Below are 17,196 nucleotides of genomic sequence, written 5' to 3'. Positions count from 1 at the left end.
TTTAGCTTTCCATGACAGCTGTGATTCATTGATCTTAGGACAGCTTTTTGGAAGCCAAGAAGCTTTTGTATTTTTGTACAGGTAATCCTTGACTTACAACAGTTCATTTAGTAACCATTAAAAGTTACAATGGCACTGAAAAAAGTGACTTATGAGTGTTTTCACACTCATATTGCAGCATCCCCATGGTCATGAGAGGCAGGGGGAGGCTAAGCAACCCTCGACATGAGTGACATCAAGTTGGCCATGCCCACTCAATCACATGACCACCCAACCACATCTACCCAGCCGGTCATTAGGACAGAGAACTGGTTGTTAAATTATTTGAAGCCCACCACTGAATAAAATATGTATTGTTCATTTTCCTCCATGTATTTTGTAGTGAAAATTCTTCTGTCATTAAAAAAAAAAAATCCTTAGTAGTGTTTTTCTTGCCTTTTTCCTGTTTTTATAGTCCAGATTTGCATACACTATTGCATTAAAATCTCCTAACATACAAATGTTTTCATAGTCCATTTCCGTTATTTTCATATGAAGTTTTTTGTAAAATTCTTCTTGTTTGTTATTCGGCACATATATTGCTATCCACAATATTTGTTTTTGGTTTATTATTATCTTAACCATCAATATTCTTCCTTCTTCATCTGTATAAATTTGCCTGGCATTTATTGTTTCCTTTATATATGTAACCACACATCTTTTCTTTTGTTGTGCTAATGAAAAATATGCTTTTCCAATTTTAGGTTATTCTAAAAGTTTACTATGTTGTTTTTTGATATGAACTTCTTGTAGACAAATTAAATTAAGCTTTAGTTTTTGTAATTTTGTAAAGGTTTTTTTTTTGGTGAAAACATCTAATTCTTCTTCCATCTTCTCACTTACCATATTTTTCAGAGTATAAGATGCACTTCCCCCCCCCCAAAAGAGGCTGAAAATTTGGGTGTCTTATACTTCAAATGTAGCTTTTTCGAAGCTTTTTTTCAGCCCTAACAAGGTGCTAACGACTGAAGCAATCTTCCACGGTTAGCCTGCTTTTCTCATTGCTTCTCCCTCTGAAGATCAGCTGTGCTTTAGAAGCTGCTTTTCAGTCCTAACGAGGTGCTAGTGAGCGAAGCGATCTTCCAGCTTCACCTGCTTTTCTCATTGCTTCTCCTTCTGAAGATCAGCTGTGCCTTAGAAGCTGTTTTTAACCCCAATGCTCAAAACCAGCAAACTAATGTGTTGAAGCTGACCAGACTAAGGATGCTAGCCAGATGAATACTTGGTAGGCAGAATTTTTTTCCTATTTTCCTCTCCCAAAACTAAGGTGTGTCTTATACTCTGGTGCATCAGTATTTACAGGTCGCATTGTCCTAGTTGATCTTAATTCTTTCTGTTCCTTTACTTTTGCTCCTTCTCTACTAGTTCTATTTTCTCAGCCTCACTTTCTTCTTGTCGTATAATCTTTTCCTCATGTACTGGTTCTTTTTGACCTTTATGTTCTGTCTCTCTCCCCCTTCCTGTTCCTCAGTGGTGCCAAATTGATATTCATAGAATTCATGTGGTTTATCCAATGGGTCAATTCTATATCTTTTTTCATTCCAAGTTACTAAAATTCCCTCTGGAATCAATCATCTGAAATTTACATTATATTTAATCAACTGACCTGTCAGAAATTGGTATTGTTTATAATATTATTTGTATTTTCCTTTTCCATCACCTATTTTTATACTCTGAATTTTTGTAGTATTTAACAGCAATTTTCATTATTTTGTGATATTTCAGACATCTCAATAAAGTTCTTCCTCCTTAAATATTAAATATTATCTATTAAAGTCTTTCTTGTAGGTCAGTGGGTAAAGGGTCACGGTGCCAGGCTGTAGCAGCACACTGCCGGCTTGTGCTCTGTGGATCTTTCCAGCTTACCTCATTATTGGCTCGGAATTGAATGAGATCATCTCACCTAGAGAGGACGGCATCTTGAGAGGGGGGTGAATAAGTTATCCAATCAGAACCCTGTTACTGTGCTACCTTTTATCTGCTTGAGTAATACTGTATAAAAATAAAGCTCTCTACGAGGTCGGGGGAGACATCTTAGAGACATCTTGAAACAGAGCAAAAGCCTGGACCTCTGATTTACATCTAGTGCCCGAAAGGGACACCCTCCATGGGAAGCAGCATCCTTAACATCCTTATCATCATCTGGAATAGACCCCTGGCACGCCTTTCATCCTTCGGGATCCCTAGTGGTAAGTGATGGGCTGCAATCTATCTCAATATCAGCAAAAGCATGTGCAGGAACTATGATTCCTTTTGCACAAGTCTGGCATCAAGCCGTGTGAGACTGATATAAGGGAACTGGTAATTGAGATAGGGAAACATTGTCCCTGGTACCCTGAAAAGGGGTCACTTCGTTTACGGGACTGGACAAGGATAGGACATACATTACATCTTGAACCTCAGGCACCTGTGAAAATATTACATCAATGGTATCAATGTTGTCAGGCAATAGAAAAATATGGCTCTGATGCTTTGGAAGGGCAACAATTAACTACAAGCTCGTTGCCTGATTATAAAGTTAAAATTGTCACCTCAAAACCATCTTTAATTGAACCATCAGCTCCTTCTGAAGGAGCTAGTTACACCCCCATTAAGCAGAATTTAAAGAAATAGTTAGACAAGGGGGGGGGGAGAATATAGAAGAAATTGCTGATATGCTTTCTGTTTGTCTACCGGCTGCAACTTTGCAAGTTTCTTCTGAGTGTGCTTATCAAGCCTTCAGAAAAGTGCCTGTTTCTGGCAAGCGTCAACAGGCCTTCTCTAACATCAGGTGGCTGGCAAAAGACAATGCCACTTCTGAGTGTTGAAGAGCAATTGTTGGGCTGGGAAAAGATCTTGATTTGGCAGATATGATTAAAGTGTGTCAGGATATAAGAACATCTTCTTATAAAACTAATTTGTTAGCAACTGCTTTATCACCAGACAGCAAACCTCAAGGAAAGTGTTACGATTGTGGAAAACCTGGTTATTTTAAAAGAGAGTGTAAAAATCCAAGTGGGGGCATGTCTGTAACATCTTGCCCTCTCTTTCATCAGGGATCAAAACCTTGGTATATCATTATATGGATGACATTTTAATTGGAGCACCAAAAATACAATCTAATTGGCTTTCTGAAATACAGAATGATTTATGTGTCTATGGATTGCAAATTGCCCCAGAAAAAATACAGCTGCACTCTCTTTATCTGTACTTAGGACATAAACTGTTGCAGTCTTTTTCTGCTCCGGCTTTTCCTCATTTAAAGTTACCCAAAGTTATTTCCTTAGTAAATTTGCAACAATTGCTAGGTACTATTAATTGGGTCCGCCCATATTTTTCTTTACCTACGCATTTACTTAGTCCATTATTTGAGTTATTGACTAAAGGAAAAAAGCCAGGAGATTTAATTATAGTTCCATCTGTAGTATTTGCTATAGTTGAGAAAATTAATAACATCTTGAGTACTCAGTTTGTGGATTGAATCCCTCATAGAGATTGTCAGTTATCTCTGTTAATATTTCCTACTAGTAAACTGCCCACAGGAGTATTGGCTGTTTTAGAACAGCAAAAAGTATATTGTATTGAATGGCTTTATTTGCCAAATACACCAATTCAAAATGTTTTACCCTTTATCCAAGCTATTGCTGAAATTATAACCTTAGGGCATACTCGAGCCTATCGAAGAAATGGAACTGATTTAATAAATATTGTTCTTCTTATCTCAAAATCTGACTTTCACTTTTATATTCAGAATAATTTATCTCTTCAATGTACCCTAACTGACTATGTAGGCTGTATTTCATATCATCTGCCTAAAGATCCTAGGTTTGCTTGCTTAATGACTTCCTCTTTTCCTATTTGCTCATTACTTTCTTCTTCTCCACTACCACAAGCTCTTACAATTTTTTCTGATGGAGGACGAACGAGAGGAGTTATTGCTTACAAGGATTCTCATGACGACATCTGGAAAATATCTTATACTACAGTACAGTCTTCACCTCAGCGTTCAGAATTGTCTGCAGCTATCTTAGCTTTCCACACTTTTTCTCAACAACCTTTTAATCTGATCTCTAACTCTCAGTATGTATGTCAATTTATTTTTAATCTTCCAGGTGCTTATATCACGCCCAGGATTGACTCCAACCTTATGGCTTTATTTCTCACTTTACAGCAATTACTACAAGACCGGAAGCATTTGTATTTTGTCTCTCACATATGCAGTCATTCATCCCTTCCTCGGCCTCTTTCTGAAGGCAACAGTCATACTGATGCTGCTGTTCATGTTTTACCTACTTTATTTACAGATCCATTTTTTAGCCATTCTTTTTTCCATCAAAATGCCAGAGGGCTGGCACAAGCTTACCACATTCCACTAGAGCAAGCTAAGCAAATTGTTTCATCCTGTCCCCAATGCCCTTCAGGAGACACGGGAGTTAATCCCCGTGGTCTCACCTCTAATCAATTATGGCAAATGGATGTTACCCATGTTCCTTCTGTCAGCATTCCAAATTATGATCTCTTTCAGCACTGACATGAAATCACAGAAAGACTTGCTTTAATGCTGAGATGAACTTTCACCTAGTTCCTGGCTCTTCAGCAGATAGCATTACTTGGGCAACAGAGGGAGGGGGGAAATTCCTGTGAAAAGAAAGTGCATGGGACGAAGAGATGGATCTGGATGGTGGCCAATGAGACATTGGGGTTGAAGAACGGAAAGGGAGGGGTTTGGAAGGAGGTGCCAATCTTGGCTGCATCAGAGTTCAGGCATGTCGTTTTTTCTATTCTTAAATAAAAGAGATTCATTAGAGACTTTGCGTTTGAGAATGAAGTTTATTTAAGATAGCAATGAAACCTGACACCTTCTTTAGCTCCTTGGAAATATATTCATTTATCTATTGATACCTATTCTGGAGCAATTTGGGCTACCCCACAACAAGGGGAAACAGCTAATCATGTTATTTCTCATCTTTTCTCAGCCATTACGGCTTTGACAAAGCCTTCTTCTTTAAAAACAGATAATGGGCCTGCCTATTCTTCACACACTTTTTTGTAATTTTGTACAACGTGGAATATTGTTGTTACTCATGGTCTTCCCTATAATTCCACAGGTCAAGTTATTGTGGAATGTGCTAATAGGTCCTTTAAGGACTGCCTTTACAAACAAATAAAAAAGGAGGGCTCTCGGGTTCCAAATTTGTCATGGGTAACACAACAGGTTACAAAAGTTTTATTTACTTTGAAGCAATTGAATTTTTCAATTTCTAATTCAACCGCTTATCAGAGGCATTTTCAACAAAAAACAAGTTTGCCTCCTCCTCTGGTATATTATAGAGCAATACCAGACAAAACATGGTTAGGACTGGTTCCTTTAATTACTTGGGGGTGGGGCTAGGCTGCTGTGTTTACATCTACAGGACCTTTGTGGATCCCAGTGCATTGTATTTGTCCAGCCAAGGATGTCGTGGCACCAACCCCTGAACCCTATCCCAGAGATGGCAAAGGTGACTCTACAGACAGCGTGGCAACCAACCCGATCCCGTCATGCCAGTCATCCAATGACATGGGTAGATGTGAAGAATTTGACCACCAAAGTGCAGGCAGTGCTGCAGCAGCAACAAATGGAACAAATTTGTGCGCTGCCATTTTTGCGGTTTTAACTGCCAATTCCTTAGTCATAATTTGTTTGTGCTTGATTGTTAATAACTGTACTTTGGCATCAGCAGCTGTCATCCCACCTAAACATTCTCTCGAACAATGGATGAAACAAAACCTATGGGTGCAGCTTGCAAACATCACACAAACTGATGCCTTTTGTTTGTCTGAAGCTTATGACATGGAAAATTTGCTTTCTACATGTTTAAACCCTGTTCGTATCCCTACTACTGTAATTCAAAACTTTACTAATTTGAGTGAGTATTTGTTCAAAAGGAACTTTGATTAGAAGAATATAGCTTGTTGGGGGGAAGCTGCATATTATCCACCCTCTAACGCAGTTGATTTGTATCAGTTCCTGAAAATGTAACTTTGTTGCTTTAACATTTTAGATGAGTCAAGAAACATTCAGCATCAACTAAAAATTTTGTATAATTTGGCCTATCATTTGTGTTAATTTAATTGGAGGATGCTGTTTTGTTCAGTGAGTTTCTTTCTTTTGTATATGTATAACTACATTTTGCTTTAAATCCCTTCCTGCGCTATCTCAAAGTCATGCCTTCCTCTCCTGATAATAACCCTTTTTCTGGCCCCTCGTAAGAGGATGGCCTGACAAAACAAAACAGAGTGGAATATAGGTCAGTATAAAAATAAAGCTCTCTACGAGGTTGGGAGAGACATCTTAGAGACATCTTGGAGACATCTTGAAACAGAGCAAAAGCCTGGACCTCTGATTTACAACACTTTCTCTCCCATAATCACAGAAGTGGAGGAGATAAATTTTAACATAGTAAGCTTGGTAAGTTTATTTGCAATATTATAAATCATGGAGATCTTTTAAAGTCTTACTTTAAATCTTTTCTGCGGATCAATGTTAGTTTACACTGGTTTTGTATTAACAGTAGTCTCTGAAAATGAAAAAAAAATAGTGTGACACTCAGTATAAAACCTAGGAGCTGGAATCTAACTGAAACAAGGAAATTGTGCATGAGTAACTGGATGGAGGATTGCAGACAACAATCTTAATTATTTTGAATTAACTAATTAAGTGTTTATTTATTCATAATATGATTTATCTGTTTATCAATCATCTGGATTCCATAAAATAGTTTACATTATTTCTATCATATTAAGTAAAAAATTTTTGATTAAGGCCATACAATAAATCTATGTTTAAACTGGAATGTGAATTATTTAGTCACAATACTAGATGACTAAAACAGCAATTTCATCATATTTTTAGAACAAAGTTTCAAAACTTCAGTGATAAATTGAAATAGAGAAATCTCCTGTATACATTCAAAGTCAAATAAATATGTGAATTAGCTGTACTTCAAGAATACCTGTATTTAATAGAGTTCAATTACAGAGCTCAAAACTTGAATACTTAAAATCCCTCCAAACTTTAGGTGTTAGTGATTAAATGCCTAGCAGCATATATTGTAGTTGTACAATATAAATAATGTATTGTGGTTGTATTTGCCAATTTAATTAAGTGCCTCACTAACTTTGCTTAGCTTGCTATTTAAAAGCTATATGATACCCATGAAAATAGTGTTTCAATATTTGAGGGGCTGTCAAAGAGGGAAGGGGATCAACCTTTTTTCCAAAGCACCTGAAGACCAGACAAGAAATAATGGATGGAAACGATCAAGGAGAGAATCTAGAAATAAGGAGACATTTTCCAACAGTGACAACAATCAACCAATGGAACAGCTTGCCTTCGGAAGTTGCCTTCATCAATGGAAGCTTTCAAGAAGAGACTGGACAGCCATCTGTCAGAAATGGTATAGGGCAGTGGTTCTCAACCTTCCTAATGCCACGACCCTTTAAGACAGTTCCTCATGTTGTGGTGACCCCCAACCAGGGGTGGGTTCTAAATTTTTTTACTACCAGTTCTGTGGGCGTGGCTTATTTTGTGGGCATGGCTTGGAGGTCATGTGACTGGGTGGGCGTGGCTAGCTGGTCATGTGACCGGGTGGCCATGGCTATGTGTATAGGGACTACTCAGAGGGCTAAAAAAAGTCATTTCTGACAGGTCCTCGCACTTTTGACTGGTCCTCACACTTATGACCATCCTCACATTTATGCCCGTGCAGCATTCTTAACAACCATGTCACTCATTTCACAACTGCTTCTCTTCACCATGGTGACAAGATAGGGCAAAAACGTAAAATGTGAGGACAGTCGTAAGTTCGAGGACTGGTCAAAAGTGCGAGGACCAGTCAAAAATAACTTTTTCAGCCCTCTGAGTAGTCCATATGCACAAAAGGACTACCCAGAGGGCTGAAAAAAGTGATTTCTGACAGGTCCTCGCACTTTTGACCGGTCTTCGCACTTATGACTGGTCATCATTTATGCCCATTGTAGCATTCTTAACAATGTGTCACTCATTTCACAACTGCTTCTCTTCACCATGGTGACAAGATAGGGCAAAAACGTAAAATGTGAGGACAGTTGTAAGTTCGAAGACTGGTTAAAAGTGCGAGGATCAGTCAGAAATAACTTTTTCAGCCCTCTGAGTAGTCCATATGCATAAAAAAATACAGCAATAGAGAGGGATGAAGGAAGGGAAGGGAAATTAGAGTAGGAGGGAGGGTAAGAGAGGGAGGAAGAGAGGAGGAGAAGGAGAAAGGAAGAGGAAGTAGGGAGGAGAAGAAGAGAGGGAGGAAGAGAAAGTAAGAAGGAAAGAAAAGAGAGAGGTGGTAGGTTTGAGGAGAAAGATTGCTGTACCATAAAAAAGATGAAAGGGAAGAAAGCCAACCCCAAACAAATATAAAGATATTAAGATAAAGAATGAATTGTTAAACTTTAAAGAATAAAAGAGAACAAATATGAATAAATAACAATAATTAGAAACACACATACAAACATACAATGTATTTTCTTTGAACAGAGTATTTGGCTGGTTCATAAATTTAAACAGTGTTTAGTCATTTCAATTAAATTTACAATTTCTATATTTCCTTTTTGCCATATTTATTCCTCATCTATTTTTTTTAAAAAACCAATATTACCCTTCATCCTCATCTCTAATCTTAATCAAATTCAATTTTTCCCTTCTATTCTATTTTATACCCCTTCCCATTGTCATCTATTTTTATATCCATCCTCACATTGGTTAATTATGTAATATTACAGTTGTTTAATATACATTCAACATTTTAATATAAATCAATTAGTTATATAACTACCTTCTTTGTATATTAATCAATATGAACATGAATATTCCAATTATTTCCATGCAATCCAATTTCTTACAAATCAATTAATTATATTTATCAATAATAATAAACCAAATAATTTCCCCCATATATTCCTCCAAACCACAACTTAACCATTTCTGCTTTCAACACAATATACAATTAATAGTATCTCAATTATTACAATTCCCTAGTTAAATAGAGCTTTTTTCTTTTGTGTTTTAAAATCTCCTCTTTTTCCCTAAATTTCCCGTTGTTTGCACCTACCTTTTTTGGTGAGGAAAAAGAAAAGAAATCTGCCTGCCTAATTTTCCAAGTTGCAGCAACAGCAAAGCAGTTTCAGTTTCGTTTTTAAGCATAGATAGGGGGAAAAAAAATCAGTACTCTTTGCAAGGAAGCACCAGAGCCCTGAGCAAAACAGCTGAGAGCAAATCAGCTGGGGGTCGGGAGCCGATCTAAGCAAGGGCTAATTAGCCTATGCTGAAGCTCCGGGGGCCAATAAAATAAAAAAAAAACACCGAACCATTTGTTAAATTGCTGGCTCCCCTGCCTCTCGCCCACCACTATTTATTGGCAATAAATAGTGGTGCGGAGAGGCGGGGCAAGCCAGCAATTTAACAAATGGTTCGGCTGCACCACTGGCTATAGGGCGGCCCTTTGAAGCCCCGGGGCAAAAATTTAAACAGTTTTTTTTCCTCTAGCCATCGGAGGCAGCAATAGATTGGGAGTGGGCGGGGTAAACGAACGGCCAGCGATCCAACAAAGCAGAGAGTGAGGGTGAGTGAAGGGGGGGCGAGAGAGGGCTTTGGTGACCCCTGTGAAATGGCCGTTCGACCCCCAAAGGGGTCGCGACCCCCAGGTTGAGAACCGCTGGTATAGGGTGTCCTACTTGAGCAGGGGGTTGGACTAGATGACCCACAAGGTCCCTTCCAACTCCGTTATTCTATTCTATACTGCCAATTCAGCAGTTTGAAAGCATGTAAAAATACAAGTAAATAAATAGGTACCACTTTGTGGGAAGGTAACAGTATTCCAGGTTTCGCCGTACACTCTGTAATGTGGCTGACATCCAGTGGTGGGTTCCTCCCGGTTCGGCCCAGTTCTGCTGAGCTGGTAGCAGTGACTATATGACGTTACCGAACCGGTTCTGCCCCCCCGTTCCCGCCACTCCCTCGCCCCCCACCCCCGCACCCCCATCCCCATATTATTCTTACCTTTTATTTGGCCCCACCCCCAATCTATTGCTGCCTCCTGAGTCCCAGCTGATGGCTAGAGGGAAAAAAACTGTTTAAACTCTTGCCGCAGGGCTTCAAAGGGCCGCCCTACAGTGTTGAAAGAAAACAAATGAGTAGACCGGTGCCTGCAAAAATATATGAGTAGATCAGTGCCTGCAAAAATACATGAGTAGATCAGTGCCTGCAAAAATAAATGGGTAGACCAGTGCCTGCAAAAATAAATGGGTAGATCGGTACAGCTTGGTAGACCAATACCTCTGCTAAATCCTAAATAATTGTCACATGACCATCAAGCCACACCCACAAAATAAGCCATGCCCACAAAATAAGCCACGCCCACAGAACCAGTAGTAAAAATATTTAGAACCCACCCCTGCTGACATCATATGCCCATGGAATCTTCTTTGGACATGCGCTAGCTCAGTAGTTTACAGAAACAGAAATGAGCATTATCCTCTAAAGTCAGCTACAACTAGTGGAGTAAAACTCCTTTTTATAGGCTGATGGTCTGGGAGTTCAACAGCACAGAATCCTACCAGGAGCTGGAATACAACTGATTTCAAAGGAAAGTATACATGAAAAATTGTATACAGGACTGCATCCTGAATTATTAATAAATTTGAATTACTATTTTTAATAAGGCATTTGTTTATCAGTTATGTGATACTTTAATAGAGTGTTCAATTTTAATCTCCTATCTATCTATCTATCTATCTATCTATCTATCTATCTATCTATCTATCATTGATCTATGATTATTATTATTATTATTATTATTATTATTATTATTATTATTATTATTATTATTTGCTTCTGGATCTTTTTTCAGTACTTTGATCTTTTGCATACACACACACATGCAAATATGTTTTATATTAATTGTTAAACATAAGACTCTAACAGAAAATTCAGAAAAGTGCAAAATGTAAAATTTGACATTTTAATTAATATATTTGTTTAAATGCAAAATATGGTGATGAACTTCTAAATTTTCTATTCTATTATTTGTAAATTTACATTCTATTCTATTATTTCTAAAATGTTCTATTTGTATACATTATTTGGTCAAAGAACCTGATTAATGTTGCAAAAAAGAAAATAAACTAGAGCTAGCATGAACTCAGATTTTTACTAATAATTGCCATTTGTTCCAGTACCTTTTAATTAAAATAGGAAGATGGAGATATTATAGATAATGTAATATTGTTTGTATTGTGCATATGAGTGTGCATGGATTTCATATACATAATGGAAAATGAACAAGCATGTTATATGAAATAGTATGCAATAATAATAATTAGCAGTTTTGAAAAAAAACATTTATTTTCAGTTTGTTTATTGATTTTCACATATGAAATCTATACCTATAAACCTGGAGAATGCATTTGATAGTGCTACTGTGAGACTAGGCTGAAGCTACCATAACTAAAAAGGAAGCAGGCACATTAGCAGACAAGAAAATAGCTAAGAAATAAACAAACTGTTATGAAAACAATGGAAAAAAATATCACCTGAACCAGACAAAAGTAATAGCACCAGGGGTGGGATTCAGCTGGTTTGGACCGGTTCGGGAGAACCGGATGTTAATTTTAATTTGGTTTACTGAACTGGTTGTTGTAAGGACTGGCTGACCCCGCCCACCCTGCCCCTCCCCACCCTGGAGTCTCCATGTGGCCCATTTTGGATACCAGGTAAGTCACAGCTCACGTGGAGGCTCTGAGAGGGCAAAAAACGGGCCTACTGAAAGTACCAGAAGTCTGGAAACAAGCCCATTTCTGGCCTCCAGAGGGTCTCCGGAGCCCAGGGGGGAGGCCGTTTTTGCCCTCCTGGAGGCTCGAGGAAAGCTTCTGGATCCTGGGGAGTGTGAAAATGCCCCCCCACCGTGGTGCATGAGGCCAAGTAGGCCACACCCACATGACCACGTCCACCCATCAACTGGGCAGCGAACCGGTTGCTGAAATTTTTCAATCCCACCCTGAATAGGGCCTAAGCATATTTCTAATCAACACAGCAAGAACTTTTAGATATAAAAAGATGTCATGAAGCCCACCCACTTTCCTCAGATCATCTCTGGATCCAGACTTCACAGTTTCTGTCCTGCTAACTAAGGCCTGGCTCTCTACTTGAGAAGAACACAGGTAAGTGTGAACGTATGCATGTGTGTGAATGCGGGTCAGAATGAGCAAATGTACATTGTAACTAGTAAAGTTTTTCTGTTACTTTAAATTCACTGGATCTCTGTATATTCCAAATAACTTGCTGTGCCTCAGTATTTGGTTGGAAGTGCTTGGATATGTCCCTAATTATTTCTTGCAGTTGACCAGGACTATGTTTCCCCTGTTCTCTAACCATGCTTACCTATAAACTGAACCATCCCAGGTTCAGTTTATAGTCATTACAATACATACTTTCCTATTCCCACATTTTCTTGCTTCGACTTGAATTAAGTAGAATAAAGAAATTGTATGATGAGAGTATGTGTTGTAGTGATTAGAAACTGAACCTGAGATATATAACACTACCCTGCACTTCAGCTGATTCAGTTGGAAATAAAATTATAGACACAATTAGTTACAAGTATTTGATTTGGATTTAAAAAATAATAGTCAATAAATAGTCAAATTGCAGGAAAAACTCTTTAATTTTCAGGGAAAAGGCCAACAGGGAAGAAACAACAAAGATGCTATTTCTCTTGGTATCCTTAGATGTATTTTCCTCTGTCTTGTATTTTCAATTTAAACAATGGTTACTCTCAATTGCAAAGGAGATATTTTATTTTTAAAATAAATTCTAGTTTTGTGATTTTATAAAATTAGGATATATGTATTATATGTTATAAATCCTGCCTCCCCCTCTTGCGGCATCAGAGCTCTTCCTGGGTGTTTCCTGAAGTGGCTATGCGGGAGTGAAGCCCCCCTGTAATTGCCTTTGCAGCATTCCGCCTTCATTGCGGTACATTTGTTGTTGCCGTCTCCATGTCCTGCCCACTGGTCTTGCAATGCCTTGAGTAGCACAGTGAAAGTGTGTTTCACAATGTGGGATACAATGTCTCCTCCTCCCCCTGGAGCCCATTATGACATGGAACCACAATGCGGCCCTAATCCTAACCCTGCTCCATTCACCCCTGGCAACAGTAGCAGTGGTGGCTCACTCTCACCTTCTGGATGTTGCTTTTCCTGCAGAGCCTGCAGCCGCTTGTGTTGTGATGTGCTGCCTTTCTGCTGGTCTTCAACACTGCTGACCAGGTGATCATCAGCACACAGCTCTTTGGTCTCCGGATGTCAGATTGTTGTGTTGCCCCACCTCCCCGCTGACCATCTGGTCTTCAGCTCTCCACCAACCAGGTGATCATTGGTGCATGGCTCATTGGTCTCCAGACATCAGATTCCCACAACCTAGCACCCAGCACCAGTTCTTTCCCACGAGAGAGAGAGAGAGAGAGAGAGAGAGAGAGACAGAGAGAGAGAGAGAGAGAGAGAGAGAGAGAGACAGAGAGAGAGAGAGAGAGAGAGAGAGAGAGACAGAGAGAGAGAGAGAGAGAGAGAGAGACACAGAGAGAGACAGAGAGAGACAGAGACAGAGACAGAGACAGAGACAGGGAGGGAGGAGGGTTTGTTGATTGTAAGCTCCTTGAGACTGAGAAGAATTGCTGCAAAACCAAGTTTCCTGACATGGACCACTAGACTAGACTCCTAAACAACTTAAAAAATGATCTAGTAAAAAGAAAAGTCAACCAAAAAAGGCAAACAAAAGCAAATAAAACACTCCCTGGAACTAAACAAATTAAACCATCTCATCCGAACTTTAATTTTTAACTCTTTGCTTTCAAAGAGACCCTCAGCAGCACTGTGAAGTCTTTGCCTGGGACAAAAGGGGAAGGGCCCATAGACAGGAAAAGGGAGGGAAGGGGCATTCACTGACAGTCATTACTTTCGTGCTATAGTGATTCCTATTTTTTGTAGTGCTGTATTTATTGGTATCTTACTAATAGAAAATTTTAATCTCTAGGAAACAAATATATCAAAGAAAAGAAAAATAGACTCTGAGTGCAGGATCTTTAAAGAACAGTGGACTTATGATTACTTTTTCATGCAATACAAGAAAAGAGTGTTTGTCTGATATGCCAGGATTTACCGTATTTTCCGGCGTATAAGACGACTGGGCGTATAAGACGACCCCCAAATTTTCCTGTTAAAATATAGGGTTTGGGCTATACTCGCCGTATAAGACTACCCCTCTTCCAATGCACACCAAATAAAAATTAAAAAAACATCAACTGGCTCACCCACAATGTAAAAGCAGCTGTGCTAGACCCAAAATGGCCCCTGAACAAGCAGGAACCTCACACAGCCACAAAAAGCCCAAAAAAACAACTTTCACACTTTACACACACACAACACAACACAACACAACTGGCTCATCCACAATGTAAAAGCAGCTGTGCTAGACCCAAAATGGCCCCTGCAACAAGCAGGAACCTCACACAGCCACAAAAAGCCCAAAAAAAACAACTTTCACACTTTACACACACAAAATTCCACATACAGCTTTGTGAGATTTTGTGTGTTTGTGTAGTTAGAGTGAAACACTACAGAAACACACTAAATCTCAGAAAGCTGCACAAATATTATTTTATTTTATTTTTATTTTTATATGAAAGCTAAATTTAAAACTTCCTAAACTTTAAATGGCTAGGTCTAAAAAAAGAACAACTAAAAAAAACCCCAATTAACTATTTTTTTTTAAAGATCCCAAAGGGGAAAAAAACTTACCCAATAGAACAGGGGTCTCCAACCTTGGCAACTTTAAGACTTGTAGACTTCAACTCCCAGAATTCCTCAGCTAGCTTTGTTTTGCTGGCTGAGGAATTCTGGGAGTTGAAGTCCACAACTCCCTGCCTGCTTGATTGCAGGCAGAGAGTTGCTTGCTGATGGAATGGATTCAGGCAAGCGAAGCAAGGCAAGCAGCTAAGTCGGTGGTTCTCAACCTTCCTAATGCCGCGACCCTTTAATACAGTTCCTCATGTTGTGGTGACCCCCAACGATAAAGTTATTCCTAAAACCATCAAAAATATGTGTTTTCCGATGGTCTTAGGTCAGGGGTCCCCAACCTTTTGGACCTCAGGGACCACCAACTTCATAATTTTAAATTTCGCGGACCACTAATACGAATCCAGTGCGCCGCTTGCTGAAGTACCCAGACTCCCAGTACGGGATGGGGTCCTTCAGGCACTCTCCCTCCTCTCTGTCTCTCTCTCTCTGTCTCCCACTCTTTCTCTCTCATTCTCTCTTTCTTTCTCTCTCATTTTCGCTTTCTCTCTCTCTCCCTCTTTTTCTTTCTCTCCCACTCTTTCTCATTCTCTCTTTCTCTCCCCCCTCTCCCCCCTCTCCCCCCTCTCTCATTCTCTTTCTCTCTCCCCCTCTCTTTCTCATTCTTTCTTTCCCCCACTTTTCTCTTTCTCTCCCCCTCTCTCTCATTCTCTTTCTCCCCCCTCTTTCTCATTCTCTTTCTCTCTCTCTCCCACTCTTTCTCTCTCATTCTCTTTCTCCCCCCTCTTTCTCTCTCTCTTTCTCCCACTCTCTCTTTCTCTCTTTCTCTCTCCCCCTCTTTCTCTCTCTCCCCACTCTCTCTCATTCTCTCTTTCTCTAGGTCCCCCTTTCTCTCTCTCCCCCACTCTTTCTCTCTCCCCCTCTTTCTCTTTCTCTCTCTCCCCCTCTTTCTCTCTCCCCACTCTCTCCCTCTCATTCTGATTCTCTCATTCTGATTCTTTCATTTTCTCTCTCTCATTCTCTCTCTGATTCTTTGATTCTCTTTGATTCTCTGTCTCTTTCTCAGTCTCTCATTCTCTCTCTCTCACTCTCTCTCTCTGATTCTCTCTGTTTCTTTCTCTCATTCTCTTTCATTCTGTCTTTCTCTCTCTTTCATTCTTTGTCTCTTTCTCTCTCTGTCTCATTCTGATTCTCTTTCTTTCTCTCTCATTCTCTCTCTCTCTCTCATCTCATGGGCCAGCTTGGGGCTGAGAGGAAGTCAAGCATCTCCCTGAGAGACTGAGGGCCAGAAGAAGTGTGGGAGCAAAGCACTACTTGAACTTGTGCGGCATGAGCATTAGCCTTGGTATATTTGCGCCAGCCGATGGCCAAGGCAGCCCTCATCTCTCTGCTGAAAGTGAAGCATCAGGATTCTGCCTTGATATATTTGCGGCACAAGGCAGCCTTCGTTTCCTGCTGCTTGGGACTCAGAGCGGTAAATGGTGACTGGTCCGGGGAGCAGCTGGATTTTGCTCTCCATTGTGGACGCCAGATCAGCCCCCTGCAAGATCTTATCTTTCGAGGAGTGCTCCCTGAAGCGGGGCTGGAAACTTTGGTTGGGCTGCTTGAGAGAGGAGATCTTGCAGGGGGGCGATCTGGTGTCTGCAATGGAGAGCAAAATCTGGCTTTTTCTCTCCACTTAAGGGTGGCATCAGGATTCCGCCTTGGTATATTTGCGGCACAAGGCAGCCCTCATCTCCTGATGCTTGGGACTCAGAGCGGTAAATGGTGACTGGTCCAGGAAGCAGCTGGATTTTGCTCTCCATTGCGGACGCCAGATCAGCCCCCTGCAAGATCTCATCTTTTGAGGAGCTCTCCCTGAAGCGGGGCTGGAAACTTTGGTCGGGCTCCTCGAGAGATGAGATCTTTTAGAGGGCTGATCTGGCATCCGCAATGGAAAGCAAAATCCAGCTGCTCCCTGGACCAGTCACCATTTACCGCTCCGAGTCCCAAGCATCAGGAGATGAGGGCTGCCTTGTGCCACAAATATACCAAGGTGGAATCCAGATGCCGCTCTTGCAGCGGAGAGAAAAAGCCAGATTTTGCTCTCCATTGCAGACACCAGATCGCCCCCCTGCAAGCTCTCCTCTCTCAAGCAGCCCAACCAAACTTTCCAGCCCCGCTTCAGGGAGTGCTCCTCGAAAGATGAGATCTTGCAGGGGGCTGATCTGGTATCCACAATGGAGAGCAAAATCCAGCTGCTCCCCGGACCAGTCACCATTTACCACTCCGAGTCCCAAGCATCAGGAGAGGAGGGCTGCCTTGTGCCGCAAATATACC

The 17,196-nt window shown here is 40.3% G+C and overlaps 1 protein-coding gene across 2 annotated transcripts in view; it reads left to right on the top strand.

The window, feature by feature from the left end:
- The first annotated feature begins 6,321 nt into the window (after positions 1 to 6,321).
- NME8 (NME/NM23 family member 8) overlaps positions 6,322 to 17,196 on the top strand; it is a 318,092-nt gene continuing 307,217 nt past the window's right edge. The window contains exon 1 of one of the 2 annotated variants that reach the window (XM_087892436.1): positions 6,322 to 6,469. The gene's annotated coding sequence lies outside the window, so the exon portion shown is untranslated. The remainder of the gene's footprint in view (positions 6,470 to 17,196) is intronic. The other variant, XM_060686126.2, reaches the window with a different exon arrangement.

This window comes from Pantherophis guttatus, chromosome 4 (genome assembly GCF_059756535.1).
Source record: "Pantherophis guttatus breed Tessera chromosome 4, ASM5975653v1, whole genome shotgun sequence".
Classification (NCBI taxonomy): domain Eukaryota; kingdom Metazoa; phylum Chordata; class Lepidosauria; order Squamata; family Colubridae; genus Pantherophis; species Pantherophis guttatus.
Note: the sequence above shows the minus strand (reverse complement) of the source record. Positions and strands in the feature narration are given on the sequence as shown.